The 18,954-nt window shown below is 43.7% G+C and overlaps 1 long non-coding RNA gene across 1 annotated transcript in view; it reads right to left on the bottom strand.

The window, feature by feature from the left end:
• LOC109304134 overlaps positions 1-18,954 on the bottom strand; it is an 80,741-nt gene that overhangs the window by 29,819 nt on the left and 31,968 nt on the right. Inside the window, exon 2 of the long non-coding RNA XR_002099304.1 lies at positions 8,662-8,736. This is a non-coding gene — a long non-coding RNA (uncharacterized LOC109304134). The remainder of the gene's footprint in view (positions 1-8,661; positions 8,737-18,954) is intronic.

Below are 18,954 nucleotides of genomic sequence, written 5' to 3'. Positions count from 1 at the left end.
GAAAGGAAAAGAACCATCTACTAAATTAAATATCACTTTCTCTAACATAAATTTTATTTTAACTTACAGAAGGGCACATCTACATGAGACACTTTACTGTGCAGTAGCATAGTTTACTGTGCAGTAAGTGCATGCATCTACACATACACATACTTACTGCACAGTAAAAATCGCTACTCATGAGTCAATTTGCTACCTGCGTAAGCAAGTAGAAAATTTACTCACGAATATTTATTGTGCAGTAATACATGTATAAATGCCAACCTGGAGAAAATTTGATTTTGGGATCTGGGCTGGGAGCCTCTCCTATCCCAAGGTGCGCTGGGCTGCCTCTATAGAAGCCACAGCCTCAGGCCCTTAAAAGCCTGCAGGCATTTTGAGCCCTGGGACACGTGCAGGCAGCCTAAGGCCACTCCAGGCCCCTGTGTCCCCCTAAACAGGCTGAAGAACAGCTGTGCCCACTTGCCTGCACCCTGGTGCTGCTGTCTAGCACTGTGGTGCCATGCAGCTGCCAGGTACACATTGTCCAGGCCTAAAAGCTGCTGCAGGCTTCTGTCAGGCCTGTCAGCACACAAGCCCAGCTGCAGACAGCCTGCAGGTCCTGTGGGGCATTGCCTCACCATGCAGCTCCCATGACCCTATGCTGGGTGCTGCAGGCAGCTGCTCAGGCCCAGCAACACAGGGACAGCTACGCGGAAGCCCAGAGAGCTGGCACGGGAGCCCAATGGTGTTATCCTTGCCTCAAACCATGCCCACCACCTGGGGCCCCACCTGGTTGCAGGAGGAGGCTGGTGACCTCATGCCACTGTGGGATGAGGTGAAGTGCACCACCAGTTCGTGCAGGTGGGTACTCCAATGCTCATGTCTATGAGGGGATGTCAGGCCAGATGCAGGAGTGCAAGCACAACTGGTCAGTATGGCATTGCCACATAAAGGTCAAGGACTCATGGGCACAGTGGGTCATCATGACCAGCCACAATAGTAGGTTGTGAGGTGCCTCCAAATCCATGCACTTTATGCGGCAACTGCAAGTAATCTTCATGCCCTGGGATTGAGGCTGCAGTTGTGTACAGAAGCAAGGGAGGCCTGCCTGAGGCCCCACCCCAGCCTGGCACCCATGGTGACATGTCACTGGGGGAGAGACCCTCAGGCCTCCAGCAGCTTGTATCCCTAAGCTCCCTGGCTGTAGCCTCCATCAGCAGCTTGGGGAATCTGGGCCAGCACCTGCTCCAACAGTTCTGCAGCCTCAGCCCCAGCCATGAGGCATGGCAGGCTATGTCACTGCCAGACATAAGCAGCATCAGGAACTGTCTTGGGGGAGGGAGGGAGCAGGCAGGCACTCAAACACTGCATGCCATCATCCAAGGTCACCTCCTAGAGCCACATGCTGTTGCCACCAGCCAGGACCAAGCAGAGCTGCCAGTCATGCCAGCCTCAACCACATGGTAAGCTCCACACTGGGGGAAAGGCCCTTCCCCAGCCCCTGGTTCCTGGCCCCCAGCCCTGGCACCACCCCCACCCCCGCCTTTCCCAACCTGGCTGCACTCCCCTGGGCCCAGGTCTCCCCCACAACAGTACAAAGAGAGGCAGGAGACAGTGCCAAACTTTACTGAGCACCCCACACCCTCACAGTTAGGTGGTCATGGGCCTCTCATATGCTAAGGAATATGTCGATGCCAGCGATGATGTGCTTCTCAGCTGGGGGCAGAGATGTGTAGTGCAGCCACAGGTAGCCCTCCAGGCAGTGGCATAGGTTGTGGGGCAGCCTGGGCTTGCCTCTCAAATTGTTGAAGTTCAGGCTTCCATGCCAGTTGTGCAGGTGTGCCTGGGGCACCATGGTGATCAGAAGCAGCAGGGTATAGTGGGTTGAGCATCTCTCAGTCTCTAGCAGGGGCATGCTCAGGGTGCAGCACTGGCACAGGGGGAGGGGTGGTTGGCTCCAGGGTGTCTTCCCAAAGAGACCTCCTGTGGGGAGGGTGGAGGTGCAGGCAGCTCTACATCCCAGTCATTTGGGAGCTCCTTGTCCACCGAGTCTGGGCACCATGGGCTGGGTAGCAGCGCAGGAGGGTGACTGGCCTGCAAAGGGTGGGGTAGCAGGGTCTGGAGGCATGGCGGCATGTGCTGCCATGAGCCAGGCCTGTCTCACCTTGGGAACAGGGCAGAAGAGGCAGGCTGCCTCAAGTTGGGATGGGCAGCTCGGTCACTGGCTGCCTGAGCCCACCCAGCTGATTTACCATGGTCACTGGGCACCTGTGCATGCCCGATCCCCAGTCTGAGGCCCCTGGCACAGAGCACCTTATCTCAGAAATGTTGCAAACCTTCACAAACAGCCTCTTTCTCATGGTCTGCCACTGCACATAGGGGAGAGACTGCAGTGGCAGCAGGGGTGCAGGATCAAGGTCACTGCCATCCACAGCTGCCCTGCAGATATACTGGTTCTACCAGAGGCAGACTCAGAACTGCAATGTTCTCTTGAATTGGATGGTGATGGCAATGGAACACTGGCTGGCAGATGCATGGGCCTGGTGGGCAGAGAACATGGCCTGTGAGAACAAGTGGGACCAGGCAGACCGTGAGTTCTGGGTGCGGCTTCTGGTCCTGGAGTGTGAGAAGGTCAAGGCTCTGTGGAAGCAGACCACAGTCCTGGGAAGGGCAGTACAGGCCAAGGACAATGATTGCTGGGTGCTGGACACCATTCTGGTCCTGGCAGTCACCTTTGCGCTGCCCACTGCCTGGGCCCCAACTCTGGTCCTGCCTGCCCCCTGGAAGCCACCCAACAGCAGACCCTCCCCCCCATGGACCTGAAAGGAGGTCCTGCACTGTCTTCATCAGCCAGGAGCACCTGCCCAGGACCCCACCCTGGATCCCCACCAACCTGCCCCCCCTACCTGGGCCCAGGCTCACCACTCACTCTGGGTCCATGCAAGCACAGAGCTGGAGCTGGCTGAAGCAGGACCAGGACAGCACACCAGCCCAGCTGGTCTTGGACACTGGCTGCCAGAGAGGGAGACACCCATGCCGGGGACCACCAACTGCCACCACTCCTGGGTGACCCTCCCTCCCACCAGGCTTGCCACAGTGTACATACCCATGGGGGAACATCCAGAGGCTGGGGTGCTGGCCACTTGTTCCTGGGCTTTTCCCCCTAGGTGTCCCCATCTCATGGCCCCCCACAGGATTATTTTCAGATGCTACTTGTGCAGTAGCTCATTAGTACAGTAGCATTGCCGTCATGGTTCACACCTGGCAATGCTATGGCACCATAACAATGAACTACAGCACAGTAGCTCATTGCTTCTCCACTGTAGTGTCCCATGTAGATGTACCTACTGAGTAGCATCTTACTCCACTGATTTCAGTGGGACTGTGTGTAAAGTCAGGTTCTGTTCAAAGTAAGCAGAAGTATCACTATTATTTTCATGCACTCTGTCTTCAATCTAGGGACCAATAATTTTGCTTTTAAGTTGGAATTACTTGGATAATCAACAAAATATATAGTATCATTTCAAATAATGCCTGCTTGAGGAAATAAATTCAGTGACCTTTACATGTATGTTTCATTGCATCTCCCTGTAACAAAACAATTACTTGTTATATTTTCATCCGCGTTAATCTCAGCACACCATTTGAATATGATAACTAAGAGATAGTTTCCCAGTAAACAGCATAAAGCTGTAAATCACTGGAAAATTATTGAGTCAGTTGGCTTACATATAAGTGTGAAGTTTCATATTTAGATTCTCAGGCTTTTTTTATTTAAACATTTTGATTAACCATTTAAATAGCTTTGCTTCCACTCTAACATTTATTCTGAAGTTAGTACTTAAGGACAGTCAAAAACAGAGCCTCAAAGTCATTTTACAGAGACATGACAAGAGACAATCCCTGGTCCCATTGATTTCAGTAGGAGTCTTCCATCTAAATACCTTTAAAATCTGGACTTTACAGTGTAAATAGACAAGACAGACAAAAAGGGGCTAAGTACAACATATAAATAGAGTAATCAATGAGATGCCAGCAGGCTTTGTGTTTGTTGTACTACCACAAACTTGGACTTGTAAGAACGCAAGTGTTCTATTACATTGTTCTATTTTGTTCTGTAAAAAGAGAAGATGTTAAACCACTCAAGACTGGACTAAATTCCCATTGTCATCTGTTAACATTTTATAAAACTTCCAAATCTCAGAGGAACCCAAGCCCCAGTCCCCAAGAACACCCAGGTGGTCCATGACATAAATGGGTGGGACCTCAAAAGCATCAATGCTAATGAAGCTCTGAACTCCCAGTGAAATCATTAGAAAATTCTACTCAGAACCACTTACATCTCTGCAGAATTCCCAGTATTTGTTCAAATGCTGCTCAAACTTTGGTAAATATTCCTAAAGCCAATTAGTGACTAAGAACGTCATTTATTTTATAGGTTTTATTTGGATGACAGTGCATATGTTATCACATAGATCTTCAAAAATATACACTGGGTGCATCTACACATGCGATTAATTCAAAGCAATAAAGTCCGCAGCAGTTTGAACTGGAGTAAACTACTCCCTGGTGCAGCACCTATATGTGTGCCAGTACAAAAAGCAATTTGAATAAGGCAGAGCAAGCCCAGGTGGCAGGGAACATGGAGGGTCAGCCCTGGACTCTGGATGGCAGTGTTGGGCAGCAGAGGGGCTGGATGGGGCACAAGGGTTCTATAAGTGGAGATCCATGTTGCTAGTGGCAGGCAGGAGTCTGGCACCCTGCTAGCCAGATTGACTGGGCACAATTTATGCCTGTGGTCAGCATCTACACATGTGTTTAATCACAGTTAATTACTCTGCCATAAGATAGTACTGTCCCTGGCATAAATTAGTTTACTGTGGCATAATACCATCCACATGTAAACAGTGACACTTTACTCCGCAGCTAATTACTGTACTCCACAGTTAAGTGCATGTGGCCACTAAGACATTTACAAAATGGCATAAAAGTTCTGTTTGCCAACAATAGCAGAGAGGGGGACACTAGGTAAACAGAGGTTAGGATAGCTAACTAAAGTAGCTTCAATATATCGGATACTGGATATACTAGACATACTTCAATATACTGAATATTTAATAACACAAGTATTGCCATACTGGATTATAAAACTGGTCCATCTAGTGGCAGAAATGGTTGCTATATATCTGCCCTGAACCAGATATCTCTAGAATGATCAATCCCCTATTCAATATCTTTCCTTCCTCCACTGTTACTGGTTTAGAGATGCCAGAGGAAATATCTCCAACTATTCTGTTCAATAGCCATTACTAGAACTATCATCTATTAATTTATCCCTTTCTTCTTTTAACCTGGTCATACTGTCGGCCTCCAAAATGATTTAAGATCATTCATTGTTTTTCCATACTGCATTCCCATGCTCAACATGGCCCTAATTTTGCAGGAGATTAAACAAAAGCTGAACCTACACAGAATCCTGAACCTACATGAAGCTTCAATGAAGCAAATAGGATCTTGTGCAGCTGCAGGATTCTGACTCTTGGAGCATTTAGATCCAGCAACATAGTATGCACTTCGCTGTCCATTTCAAAGCAAGATGGCATCTATAAGAACTCTTTCTTGGATAATGATGAGTATAGTAAACAGTTGTTAATAGCCCAGGAATTTTAAATTGCAACAGCAGTGGATCACTAGTATTGCAGATATGTATTCTGGAGCCAGAAAAGGCAGCCAATTATTTTGTTAAAGTTACAGAAATTGATCGTCTCAGGTATTTTCTTGCTTCTGTGTTATTTTAAATGCTGCTTGTATGCCAACCTTTTTATGAGCCACGTGGAAGAAGACTTCCTCAATGACTGAACCATCAAACCTTGCTAAACTTAAGATATATCAATGACACATTCACCATTTGGACTGAAAATCTGCAATCCGTTTGATTTCCATCAGAAATTCAACAATCATCAGTCCTCTATCAGACTATCTCTTGAATACTTTAGCACCAACATCTCCTTTTTAGACATGTTGATCACTATCCAGAATGGTAAAATACAAACCACTATATACAAGAAGCCTATAGGCCACCCTACATATCTGCACAGAACCAGCAATCACCCTAAACACACCAAGAAAGCTGTAATATAGAGCCAAGCCCTCCGATACCACTGAATTTGCACTGAGAACACCTATGATTGGCACCTCACAAACCTCAAAAGGGCTTTCACTCAACAGTGACGCTCCTTCAGAGAGATAGATCGCATTTTTGAAAGAGCCACCCAGATACCACGTGAAGAATTGCTGTAGCACAGAAGGAAAACCCCCATGAATCACACACCACTGGTAATGACATATCATTCCTCCCTGGAACCTATACAGAAAATCCTCGAACAATTGCAAGCCATACTAGAAGGCCCAGTTCTTAAAGAGATCCTCCCAGAACCACCCATCCTAGCCTTTAAACAAGTACTGAACTTGGCTAACCTTGTCACCAGAATCAAACTTACATTTTCAGTACTGGCTTTTTTGTATGCATAACAGCCTCTGGCTTCACAGGCCAGCTGCAGATGCTTCCTCAGCCTGAGGAAGAGTATTTATACCTGGAAGCTTCCAAAGAAGAATTTTTTCCAATTATTTGAATTGGTCTAATAAAAGATATCAGATTTACTCAAAGAACCTTGTCTGCCTATGTCCTTAGACCAATACAGCAACAACCTATATCCCTGAAACACTGCCCATTGCTTTCTTGCTTCCTCTTTGATATTTATCCTCCCACCCCTTCCAAAGTTTGTGTATAGATCAAAGATCTTCACTGTCAGACTTCATCTTCTTATGCCTTTCCAGTCTCCTGATCATCCCAACAGCCCTTTCTGGCACCTCTGCCATTTTTATTCATCTGTCTTGAACATGGGTTACCAGAATTGTACATGCTATTCCAGATAAGGCCTCACCATTAGTTTGCATGAATACATCCTTATTTCCACTGCTACAGCAATAAAATTGCATCCCTGGCATCTTGTTTTTCTTCCTCCCTGTCCAATAAAATATAATTCTCAAACAAATCCCATATTAACTTCAGTAAGGCTGGTGCCCTGAGCACATAGAGACAATACTACACACAATACTAGATCTGAGTGAATAATTTATAAAATTAATCTCTTTTTCTGTTCACAAATTTTCCACAACCAGATCAACATTTTCAAATAAACTTTACTGATTTGAATATTTGCTGAAAGCCACGCCAAAGGGGAGCAGAGAATGCCAATGTGAATTAATTTACAAATGAATGTATATTTGCTGAATATTTTTACAGCATTTGCCTAGAATTAGTACTTACCCTTGTATCAAAAAAACCTATAACATACCAGATTTAGAGATTCTAACAGACTTTGAACATCTGAGTTTACCTATCAGGTTGATTCTCTGAATCCTGAGGTCCTTTATAATGTAAAGTAATTGCAATGGAATGTGTGACAATTTAACTTAATGACACTCTTATTTATGAATCTACTACTCAGCAGTTGACTGTTTTGTAAGGTCACCTGTACTTAGGGACAAATTCTGCAACTTAGAGCTTCTCCTGGAAGATAAACACAGCCTTATTCCCTAATGACACCAGTAGGAATTAATGGTACCCAGAAATTTTCAGGACATATCAAATGTTTCTCAAAATCTCTCTTTTAAATATATACTTGTGCCCCCATGCACTGGCAGTAAGCAACTTGGAGATTCCCCTAGGCAGGAGGTATCTTTAAATAGCTAATTAATCTAATTAGCTATTTAGCATTAGCTTTGTGCCACTGTAGCATTTTGAGGCAGCTCCAGCACATGGATAAATTCAGCTGCATATTTTAGTGTACTTATAAAAACTAAAAATGATCTTTAGAAGATGGGACCCAAATCTTTGCTGAGGAAAATGGCTGCAGCTCCACTAACTACAAGATGATTTTGCTCATTTATACTAGTAGAGAATAATTTACATCATTTAAGTCTTTGTAATACTAACATAAACATATTAATGAAACATCATTGTTTAAAAACAGAAAAACTCAGCCAGGAAATAATACAGCCTTCAAAGTCAGAAATTTTGGAATGGACCACTTTGATCCTCTAAAATATAAACTTGTTAGTTTAGTTCTGTGCAGGGAATACTGTTTTAAAAACACAGCTATTAGGTAGTAGCTATATCACTTTCTGATCCAGCCTAAATGTACAAGCATTAGCTACTGCTGTTTGCAACAGGAACTAAATTTCAACCCAATAAAAAACCTGTTCTAACTAAAACATAGTAATTATTCTGAGTTTTTGGAATACATTCAATACAGTGAAATTGCTAGTAAATAAATACTACTACAGAGAAATCCACATAGTCCAAATTTCACATGGATCAAATTCCAGGATTTTGAATATTTAAAGGTCATACTTTCCCAAATTTATTTTAAACAGTTTATTGCCAACAACAGTTGATTTTGTGCCACAAATGTACATGGCATACTTACAGAAAGCGCATAATGAATAGTTCTTTTTTTTCAAAACTTTACAAGTTCTATTGTGTTTTTCAGAGGAGGAGGGAGTGGTTTCCTATGGAAAAGGATGTTGGAAAACAATTTCACGCTTCATTTCTCCAGGTGAGACACTGATGACTACAGCTAAACCATTGATGAATGTACAGATACAGGAACTCACCTCTTTTTCCTGCAGTGGAGAGCTGTATCTGCTTAATAATCCATCCTGAAATGTAGAACCTTCCATTTTCAATTACTGTGAAAAACAGCATTTGAAACAGAAGGAGCTGTAATAGTGTATCATACAAGTACACATCAAGAAAACTGAAAAATCCCTCCAAAAAACATTTTTAAGAGATATCATTCATTCCACTTCTTATCTCAGTCATACTGATGTAATACTGTAGCCTATCTCCTAACTTCTGTAGAATTGCTCTAATTTCACACTGGTATAAGTAAGTTCAGAATATTCCCCATAATTCCAATGGAAGAATCACAATGTAACCATTTATATCGTATTGAGTCTGAAGAGAAAAAAAAATTATTACAAATCCATAAAATAATACAATCATAGAAAAGTAGGACTGTAGGGGACTTCAAGAGGTCATCTAATTCAAACCCCTGCTCAAAACATCCCCAACTATATCCTGGACCATCCCCAACTAGATCCTCCCAGCCAGGGCTTTGTCTAGCTGGGTCTTAAAAACCTCCAAGGATGGAGATTCCACAACTTCTCTGGGTAACCTGTTCCAGTGTTTTACTGCCCTCCTAGTGAGAACCCCCGCCCCCTGCCCCAACATTTCTGAGTATCTAACTGAAACCTCTCTTGCTGCAACTTGAGACCATTGCTCCTTGTTCTGTCATTGCCACCACTGAGAACAGTCTAGGTCCATCCTGTTTGGAACCTTCTTCAGGTACTTGAAGGCTGCTATTAAATCCCTTCTCAATCTTCTCTTTTCTAGACTAAAAAATCCCAGTTCCCTCAGCCTCTCCTCATAGATCATGTGCCCTAGCTCATTCACCATTTTCATTGCTTTCCCCTGGACTCTTTTCAATTTGTCCACATCCTTTCTGTAGTGGGGGTCCAAAACTGAACACAGTACTCTAGATGTGGCCTCACCAGTGCTGAATAGCAGGGAATAATCACTTCTCTTGATCTGCTGGCAACACCCCTACCAATGCAGTCCAGTATGCCCTTAGTCTTAGCCATAATCTCTGGTTATGAAGGTGATTTTGCTTGACATATTCTTTTGTGCCCAACCCATTGTGGGGCTATGACTACTGTTTACCTTTTCATTTTTAATGTATTTGTAATACAGTTAACAGTATTTTTCTCCCCTCCCCCGCACCTTTTAGTGTGTATCTTTTTCAATAATACATGCCTTCTAGATCATGGAATATGGTCCTTCCTAAGATCATTTCTCTGCTATTACAGTGGCTGAGGGATTGGCTGTCCCCTCATCTCTCCTGCTCATTCTTGTGACGTGTTTTTTATAGGCCCCCTTTTGGATATGTTCTGTGAAAGGGTCAAAGTGAATGTTCTTGTGTGTGACAAATGTGTGCTTGTAAATGGGGACTGGACTTGATAGCCTGGGAAGCTCCTTAAACCCCTTCCACACTTATGTTCCTAAGTTCTGAATGTTTTAGCCTTGCAGCGAATAATTCATGGTGAGTTTTTTTCATTCTGACAGTTAACATGATGCCTATTCATTCCCATGAAAACAAAATGAAGAAAGTACAAGTTAAGACTACAACTTTGTCCTTAGGTGTACCCATGTGTCCTGTACATAGAATCTTGCTTTGTTTTACATTTTCTACAATATTTATGTATAAGAGGGTGAGTTAAGGATAGAGAAAACACTTTATTCCATGTGCCCCTGGGGGGGTTTCCTGATTTAAATCCTTGCCATTATTTGAATGTAGCTCTTGGATGCATTAAATACAAAGTGAGAGGTAGTAGGAGAAAAACAATACCCTAGAGAATGGGAGGAAGAAAAAAGAAAAAAAAAGTAATTGAGGTGATGATGATTAATGATGATCAAATAGACAAACTGAGATGTATAGAGTAGTCAAGAGAGACAAGGATAAGAATGTGGGAGTAGAAATTACAACCGGCAGCAGAGTAGCAGCACTTGGACTGAGAGTGATGGAGGAAAAAAACAAATTGTTATAAAGAAAATGTAGAAGAAACAGGACCTTTCTGTTCTACTCCCATCTTCTCTGAGTATTTCTACCAGAAACTTCTTAGCTCAAATGTTACTTTACCTACCACACTGAACTCTTTATCTCCCTTCTGTCTTACTATTAATATACACCATCCCAAAATCCTTCTTAATACTCTCTTACTTACATTCCTGCAAGATATTGTTCTGCCACAACTGCAAGGGCACAAGGAACCACTCGGCAGTTCATAGCATCAGGCTTTTCAGTTGCAATCACTCATCTATATGACCGCCAAAATCACAATTATAAATACAGAGGTCTTTATTTTGCTGTTAATTTTGCCCAAAAAGCCAGGAGTGAATACTCCACCCCTCATTGCATGACAATATATGATAATACACTCAAAATCAATTTATCTGAGGACAGGGATGCAGATATTGTTAAGGTCAAAAGTTTCTAACCATGTGTAACTGACAGGACAATTTGGCCAATATTGTTATATTTCTTTTTGTTGTAGTCGCATGACACACCATTGTTGTGTTTTGCTTGTGAACATTTTACTTTTATCCATTCTGTATACCGAATGAACATTTGCTCATTTTCAATCATTTTTCTATCAGGCTTCTAGTTGATTTATTCATGTTTTATTAATGTTTTTGAGAAATAAAGAATGCAATAGTATAGCAAAAAATCAAAGAAAGTAACTGTTCTTAACATCAATAATCTATACCTGAACATATTTTGGTATTTAATTTGCCCAATCAACGACATATTTTTTCTGGGTGTGTTATAGAATCATAGAAAATTAGCATTGGAAGGGACATCAGGAGGTTATCTAGTGCAACCCCCTGCTTAAACCAAGATCATCCCCAGTGTTATAGAAAGCTAGCTGCTTTGAATATTCTCCACATAATGTTTCTGTAAATGTGCCCTTCACTTTTGCACCTTGTAGAAATATTATGGCAATGAGAGATTGTTGACTGAATCGCCACGACATTGAAAATGTATAGGAATAAAACTTTATAAAAATTGTAAGAAAAAAAAGAAATCTTAAGCTGATTCATTAAGAAAATCAATATTGAGATTTTCAAAGGGAGTAAAAGCTAAATGCTATTTCATGTTATGGACCTAAATGGAACGTATGCAGCCACATAACTACGGAATTTGGCACTTATACATAGTTTGCAAGTTATCTGTGTTTGTTTAAGCATGCATATTCCTACTGATCTTACTCAATGGGGCTGTACTTTGGCTGGGTAGCAACATGGCAAAATAGGCTTGTCTAGGTCTGAGTATCAAGTCAGATAAATTCAGCAGTCATAAGTAGTGGATGATCAGGACACCAGCTCCAGATGGCTGCTTAGAGGGAGTGTATGTGTAGGAGCCATTGCTGATGTTGATCCAGCTGCTACGGCCACAGCAGCTGGCCAAATCTTTGACAACACGGCTCAGACCCTGGATGTTTCACCTCCAGCTAAGTCGCCAAACGTTGGTTTCACAAAAGCCACAGCTATCAGGTTTTGGGAAATGAGGATCCTTCTACCCTTTACCCTAGTAGTGATTAGGGCACTTGCACAGGGAATTGGAGTCCTGTTTTTGGCCATTTTCATCAAAAAAGGGTTTAAACAGATATCTCCTTTTATTTAACAGAGTATTTAAACTACCAGGAGACATTTTAGGCATAATTCTGACCCTGCTCCACCTAAGCATCTGGTAGCCAAACAAGAGAGCTTTGTGAGGCCAGGTGGAGAAGAATATGGCCAGAGAATGTGTGGCTCAGTGAGATGGCTGGTATTCTGAATGGGAAGAGGTTGTGGGTTCTCACTTATGCTGCTACTCTAAATGAGACAGAAACTTTCCTTTTTCTGTTTATGCATTGTGTATTACATGTAAGATGCAGTGACTTAGCTTTCATGGGAAGGTTACAGAACAGTTTGGGTAACGTCTAGCCAGTGGCCTAGTAGTTAGAAGCACCTTGCTGGTGTGTATGTTCAAACCAGCTCTGGGTGAGTGAAATGTAGAACCTAGTTCTTCCATTTCCTGAACAATCATTGGGTAGGAGCTCTAAAACTGACTAGTTGTAGTTTTTGAGATTGAAATTTCAGGACTTACCCTGCCTTCTGTGCATACATGGATTTCAAGTATGCACAGAAGGGAGGGTACGCACATAAGGACACCTTGATCCTGTATAGATGATTAGATGGCACACACAATTCATTGTCACATCTGTGAATAACATGTGATGTATCCTGTTTTATTACTTATTACATGTTGGCCTGATTAACACACAATGCCACAAAGCCAACAAGAGTTCAGCAAATTTCTCCACATAATGACTAAGCCAGAGCACTGCCCTTGTGAGTGGGTATAAGCTTGCAAGCCCAGGGCTGAGTCATGAAGTGGGTATATATGCCAAAAACAGTGGTTTAGCATCTGGGTACATACCATTTTGGTGTGTCATGTGAAATTGGATTTAGCTTTAAAGAAATTAGACACTCAAATATGTTCAAAATGGGTATTGCATCTTTAAGTCCCTTTGAGTCACTGAAAATCCCAAGTCAAGAAAACTTTTCCCTCTTTTTGGTTTCTAGTGTTTATCAGAAAAATAAAAGCAATTTTTTAATAATATTCAGTGTTCTGCGGACAGGTGGCAAAGATTCATGCTAGGACCAATCTGCTACTACAGCTGCAATGAGTGCAAGGACTGCTGGAGTGCAGTCTCAGACAAACAGTGGTACTGATTAGGCTTTTTGTTTGTTTAAAAAATAAAAAGCTTATCTGTCTCAAGGCAGAACTGCCTGTATAAATCTCAGTTATGATCAATGAGCTTTAGTGTATAGATTTTTAAAAGGTGAATATCTTCCCCAGTCAGGCTTTAAAGTGCCTCATAAATTATTTATAAAATACTTGAATCCACTGCTAAGGTGTCCAAGGCTGGTATCTAGTATGGACACATGAGTTCATTCATTATCCCCTCATTAAACCAAAACATTGACTTTTAATATGAAGCCCTAAACTTAGAACAGAAAGAAAACTGTGACCATAAAAGTGGTATAATTGTGATAAACTATCTTTAAATGCCACCCATCTTAGAGGCCTGAATGTGTGAGATGAAGCTATTTATAGAATAGAACTATCTATTCTGGAGATTTGCAATTTAAAGTGTCTGCAAAAGTCCTTACTATTTCAGTTTTCATGATTATACAAGGATTTATTTTTTTACCTGCTAGTCTTTCTTTCATATGATATCCTCTGTCCTAGGACTTCCACTTTCCTGCTCCAGTTTATCTCTATTGATACATCTACTCACATTCTAAATACTGTGTGATATGCAGCCTGGAAGATCAGATCACAGGTAATGTATGCATTGACTGAGGATATGAAAGCAATGCAGGTAACAGGCTTGTAGAGAGAAAGAGAAAAAAACCAAAATTTTCCCATAAATGCACTTGAATTTGAAGGGAAATATCAGAATTGGCAAAAAACCCAAATGGCTAACTAATTTTTGTAGAGTATTTAATTTGTACAGCTTTACTAAGAACATTAAGTATTGCTAATTTCCTCATAATCTACTAGGGGGGAAAAGACAAGTTCTGTGTCTATTCTGTCGACACAAGTTTATTCTGTATCTCTCACTGTGTTATTTAAATGATTCTTTCTATTATTGAAATGAGTAATGGCTGGTTGGTCATTTGTCAAACTGTACTTTAATTAAATTCTCCCACTTGACATCCACAATTGTCAGGACACCTTGATCCCATATATATGATTAGATAGCACACATAATTCACTGTCAGATCATCTGTGAATAACATATGTGATGTATCCTATTTTATTACTTATTACATTTTGGCCTGATTAACACATCATGCCACAAAGCCAGCAGAGTTCAGCAAATTGTCAGGCTAATTGTTAAAATATACCCAAGTTAGGCATATATTTTCAACCAAACATGAGCAATACAATCAGAATTGTATTGTTAGCTCAGATATAGTGTTAAATAAGCATCAAATTTAATTCATACAGTAAAACATGAATTCCCCTCCCCCCCACTATTAAAGGTCCTTTCCTAACATGTACTATAATAATAAATTATTTGTTTCCTTCCTCCTTGTAGCAATTTTAGTGATGAGAATATTACGGGCAAAAATATGGAATCATTGTTAAAATAGCTTGGGAAGATGGATTTATAAACTAGGGGTAAGAAACCATATATAGAGTATGTTAAAAATGCTTGAAGAAATGCATATAGAGACCCATATTAATGGATACAGGGTGCATCTACATGAGACATTGTGCTGCACAGTAGACTAATCTATTACACAGTAAAGCTTCACCATCTACACATGCACAGTGTTTACTGGTACCTGTAATCTACAGGAAGTAGGTTAACTGTGTAGTAGTTACTGCATGGTAATGCTTGTGTAGATGCTCTCAGAGAGCAAATTTGCTCCCAGTCAGCCATACCAGCAGAAGGCCACAGGGGGCAATGGATTTCTCTGTCCATGGTCCTGGCGCTCCTTACTTCCAACCTCCCCCCAGGAGCTGGGGACTGATCAGCACTGGAACTGGGTCACTTTGTGGCCCCCATGTCCTGGCATTGTGTAGCTTCCAGCTCCCCACAGGACTGGGAAGCTCTCTGCTTCCATGTTCAATCAGGGGCTCACTGGCAGCTGTCCCACTTGTGGCAAGGATTCCCCACCCAGCAGAGGGCTGTCTGGGACCTATCACTTCTAGGGCAGCTGCCAGTGAGCCTCTGGCTGGCTGAGAAAGCCCCACTGGGCACTGTGTGTCTCAATGTCACTGTGGGGCTCACTGGCATCTGTGTGTCCTGATGTACATGGGGCCAGTAGAGCTCTGTCAGCTGCAGTGGCAGCTGTCTCCCAGCCCTGTGCATATCAGGAATCCTCAAAATGTGCACAGGGTCAGGACACAGCTGCTGCTGCAGCCAGCAGAGGTCTCTTGGCCCCATACACATCAGAACTGGCCCCCATATCCCTTGCCAGCCCCTAGGCTAGCACCCTGGAAGAGTCTGGAGCCCCCTTGGCTGCTGTAAGGGGCACAGCAAGGCAGGAACAGCCCTGTACTGGGCTGCTTCTTGTGGGAGCAGGTTTGCTCCCAATATGGTGAACACGTACACATGCTCCCTGGGAAGGCTTACTACCCAATATTTTACTGTGCATCAAGCCTATATCACATTAATAGCATATGTAGATGTGCCCAGGGAAAATTTAATAATGTTGGTAAACTTCTGGCCTAAAGAAATTGCCATTGACTTTAATTTGAATTTGATTAGGGCCCATATAGACATTACTGTAATTGAAATAATTGACAAAATATAAGAGAACAAAAATATAGCTATACGTTATGTTATTTAACATTACGTTACTTATCACTGTAACCTTTTAAAAAAATAAAATCAAATACTTGTATACTCATTGCTATCAGAGGTTATTCAATAATCTCTTTTTTGTTAAATAACAAACCTTTTGTTTATGGAGTGCTATGCTTTATATTGAATGGTATACTGATCAGAGCATACGAGAATCAAAGTTTCTAGGGTCCTGATACTAAATTTGGCATAAACAGTCTCAAGTGTTACAAGGGAAGATTTTGTCAGGCATTTCAGGTATTTAAGAATAAATCTTTGACTAAAACTCAGTTTTGTCCTTGAAGCCTCAGGTAATTTCTGGATGTCTCCTTAGTTTCTTTGTCTCATATTCTCTATAAGGGAAAATATTTTTATTCACTTTTTTCGTAAGTACATTTTGAAGATTTAAGAGAAATGTTTGCAAACCATTTTGAAGAAAAAAATAACATACAAATACAAGGTATTACTGTTCCTATGGCATGAAGTGTAGTTAGTCTATGTTTCATGCCTAGGTGATTTCCATAATTGTTCTAAAAATCTCAATCTTTCCAAGATTTTTTATTTAACTTAACTCAGTCGTGATGCGTTCCCCAGAATTCCTAAATCTAGTCCACAGATTTTACCTCTCATTAGCCATGTCTACAGATGACTCTGACTGCACACAAACTGGAGTTTCATAAACATTATAGATTTCATTGACATTAGGGCTGGAAGGGACCTCGGAAATCATCGAGTCCAGCCCCCTGCCCCAGGGCAGGAAGTCAGCTGGTGTGTTGCTGGTAGGTAGATTAAGGCTTTGGGGACCTCTTTGTGGGTGTCTTGCCTCCCAGCAATGTCAGGGTGAAACCCTATTCTAGTGCCACCTAGATGGTCTGGGCACTGCCCCTTTTTCTTGTCTGCCATGTCTTTGTTGTTATCAGTTGGGGAGGCAGTTTCCGGTTGAGGCCCGGAGGTGTCTCGACCCTGGGGTTGTCTTCATGGGGCTCCAAACCTCCCCTTTATCCCACCCTTACCATGCCTTCAGCCTGGGTTGATACTGGTCCCCGCAGATTTTCCCCATGCTGCCTGCCTTGCCAGGGCTGGGTTTTCTGGGCCGTGAACCTTCAGGGGGCCACGCCTCGTTTTCAGGCTGGTTTCCCCGTCTTCAAGAAAAATAAACTTGCCCCTGCTGGGGTCATCCACAACTCAACAGAAAAATGCCAGCACCTGCCAGAGAAGCTCCTTAGCCTGCCTTTCTCTTTCTTTTGGGCCTCTTTTCTCTCCCCCCTCCTAGGGGCTTGTCCATCTTGTCCCCCTTTAGTGGGCAGGGGTACTGGGACTTCCCCTGTGCCCCATCCCTACCAGTTCCTCCAGTGTCCCCACCCTGGAGCCCAGCTGACCTGGGGTCCCCTTGCCTTGGTCCCTCTTGCAGGTGTCACTTTTCCCCCCTTTTCTGGGGCTCATGGTTCCCTGTGCTCTGCCCCCTCCAGAGCTGTCCAAGGATGATTGCAGACTTGAGGGTCTTAAATGCCTCTACACTAATGCTCATAATATGGGGAACAAGCAGGAGGAATTAACCCTCCTGCTAACTAACACAAACCCAGACATAGTGGGGCTCACCAAAACATGGTGGGATCCAACGCATGATTGGGTGGTGAACATCAAGGGCTATAGGCTGTACAAGAGGGATAGAACAGGGAGGAAAGGTGGGGGTGGGGTACTCTATGTCAAAGAACAATTCACATCCTCAACGAGCAGCACTGGGTCAGAGGAGGGGCAGACTGAAGTGCTACGGGTCAGAATACAAGGGGGTTGGGGAGAAAAAGACTTAATGGTGGGGATCTACTACAGGCCACCCAACCAGGGGGGTTGTGGACAACATTGAGACGGTCCAGAGGAGGGCCACTCGCATGATCAAGGGGCAGCAGGGCAGGCCCTACAAGGAGAGGCTATGAGACCTGAACCTGTTCAGCCTCCACAAGAGAAGGCTGAGAGGGGATCTGGTGGCCGTCTATAAACTGGCCAAGGGAGACCAGCAGGCAATGTGAAAGTCCCTGTTCCCCCAAGCACTACTGGGAATAACAAGGAATAATGGCCATCAGTTGACTGAGAGTAGTTTCAAGCTAAATATCAGGAGGCACTACTTCCCAGTCAGGGTGGCTAGGATCTGGAACCATCTTCCAAGCGGGGGGGCCTTTCCAAAACTAGTCCCTTGGGGTGGTATTCACTGCCACCCCAGGATCCCAGCGGGGAGGGGCGGGAGGGGGCGGGGCCACCAGCATGCACTTCCGGCCGAGCCAGAAAACCTGATTGGCTGAGGGGTCAACTGCAGGAATTTCAAACTGCGGGCTTTAAAAAGCTGCGGTTTGAAGTTCCCACAGCAGTTGGGGAGCAGGAGCAGGGGGAGCAGGGCACACGTGTGCCACACGTGTATCCACCTTACCTTGGTGGCAAAGACAGCAGCTGTGGAGGAGACAACGACAGGGGCAACAGCTGATTTACCCCTAAGGTAAGTGGGGCAGAGGGTACAGTGCAGCTGAGGTGGATCCAGAGGGGAAGCCCTCCAGAGCCCTCTTAGCTCACTTGACAGGGAGCTGCGCTTCCGAGCCATGTGCAGGCAGTGCACACAAACAGTGTGTGCAAACAGGCACGCTCTGTAAGGGTGTGCCAGCTTTTCCACTGGCGTTCGTGTTAGGCGGGCATGAGGTAGCTGCCCAGAGTGGCACCTCCAGTGAGCAAAAGCAGCAGGCGCAGCTCTGCAGACATGGCGCAGATGCAGAGTGTGGCTTCCAGGGGCCCCACCCAGGCATTGCCACCTGCCATGGGCTCTTCTGAGGCTTCCACCCAGACAGAGCTCATGGCAGGGTCAGTGGCCCCTTGCCCCCCTGTCTGTGGGGGGGGCTCAGTGGGGTCCTGGGTGGGGTGGGGCCTGGTGGTCCCCTTGTCTGTCCCTCCTGTGCA

Source organism: Gavialis gangeticus, unplaced genomic scaffold (genome assembly GCF_001723915.1).
Source record: "Gavialis gangeticus isolate Ggan-Ray unplaced genomic scaffold, GavGan_comp1, whole genome shotgun sequence".
NCBI classification, from domain to species: Eukaryota; Metazoa; Chordata; order Crocodylia; family Gavialidae; genus Gavialis; species Gavialis gangeticus.
The sequence above is the reverse complement of the archived record's forward strand: the minus strand, read 5'-3'. Positions and strand labels throughout refer to the sequence as shown.